Here is a 1,624-nt window from a genome sequence, read left to right on the forward strand (position 1 = left end):
TGCTGTCTGTTGCAATTGGTCATAGCTGGGGGTGGGTGGTGATGGAGCTACAGAAGTGCATAAGAAAATAGCAGCCAGACATACAATGTAAAGTACTGGGGCTTTCTTGGATTTTAGGGAATTTGAGGTAAGATAATTAATGAATGACAGCTATGTCAGCCTATCGGCATAGAAGCTTTGCCCATCAGTCTGCTTGTAGTAGTGATAACTGAGAAGACCATTTTACATCAGTTTATGCACTTTTCTGCCGCTGCGGTAACAATTCTAATAGCAACAACAACAAAATAAAGTGGAGGAATATTTCTGCTAGCTGAAAGATCAATATCAATTCAAGGGTTTTTTTATAATGACCTTATGTGAGAGACAAATGGAAATACTCTACACTTCTGGCATTGCTCTCTCCAAAATATTTAGAACATTAGTGACAATATTGAAAAGTTTGCTGACTGAGCTGATCAATGGAATGTGAAGGCAGTTTACTTTAAGGCTATTTACTTTCACACAGAATATTTATCTATTAGTTTGTATTCCACTCAACTGCAGATAGAGGGGGCAACATGTTTTCTTGCGTGTTTCAAACCCATGAAGGAGAAAATAAACCATTCCACTAAACTATATAGGCCAAACAGCGTCTGGGCAAGCTATGTCAGCTGCCCAGAGGCTACACTCTGTAAAATAGTACACGGTCATTTTACATGGGTTTGCATAGTACTTTGCTATGCAGTTTTCAAAAGAAAATAATGTAGTGTAAAACTCCAAATCATTCCAATAGCTGTTTTGTGAACTTCAATATATTTACATGTCAAAAGCAAACTTTGGAATCCATACAGGGTTTCCACTGTCTGAAAATACATACAGCTTTAGGTATAAGTCCATGTGTTTCCTCTTAACCAGCGTATCATCAGCTAGAGCAGTGGTCTCCAAACTTTTTTGATCACGCACCCCTATCAGTAAAAATATTTTGAGCACGCACCCTCTGCCGTGCCGGCTCTACCATTTTTGGAGAAGAAAAAAAAAGCCACTCGGACTCCCGCCCCCGCCCACACCGACGAAGCAAAAAAAAAAAAAAAAAAGTTCCTCCTGCCGCGCACCCCCAAGGATCCTCTTGCGCACCCCCTGGGGTGCCCGCTCCTCATTTTGGAGACCACTGAGCTAGAGTATATTTTATAAAATTGAAGGATACATGTCATCGTAAAATGAGGCCACTGAAATAAACTTCTAAAATTCTCCTTTCACTTATACCAGTGTGAAATAGGTATAACCCCAATGACTTCAATGGAGTTTATTCCTAATTTTCACCCAGGAGAGAAGAGTCAACTCCAAAATGTATAAGCTATGTCTGTTGGTTTTCATCATCGGATCTGCAAGCTAACATACATTCTATTTACAGCACTAACTCCCTTTCATCTTGTATGTGTGCATATGTGTATATAATATTTATATGTACATACACACCAAGTCCAAGTAATATTTTTGTCTCTTTCCTTTGAGAAGTAAAAACTTTCTTTTTGTTTAATTGCCTGCAGAATTATGTGAAACACATTCATAACCATGGCGCTATTAGTATTTCAAAATTCGAAAAACAAACAAAAAAACGCCAGCTGTACTGGTGACTAACCAATAC

At 38.7% G+C, this 1,624-nt stretch overlaps 1 protein-coding gene across 13 annotated transcripts in view; it reads left to right on the forward strand.

The window, feature by feature from the left end:
* FIGN (fidgetin, microtubule severing factor) overlaps positions 1-1,007 on the forward strand; it is a 442,763-nt gene extending 441,756 nt beyond the window's left edge. For all 13 annotated transcript variants that reach the window (XM_039495345.1, XM_039495352.1, XM_039495350.1 and 10 more), the window contains one exon: positions 1-1,007. This exon is cut by the window's left edge and continues 5,587 nt beyond it. The gene's annotated coding sequence lies outside the window, so the exon portion shown is untranslated.
* The last annotated feature ends 617 nt before the right edge of the window (positions 1,008-1,624 follow it).

The sequence above is a fragment of the Mauremys reevesii genome, linkage group 11, assembly GCF_016161935.1.
Source record: "Mauremys reevesii isolate NIE-2019 linkage group 11, ASM1616193v1, whole genome shotgun sequence".
In the NCBI taxonomy this organism is placed as follows: domain Eukaryota; kingdom Metazoa; phylum Chordata; order Testudines; family Geoemydidae; genus Mauremys; species Mauremys reevesii.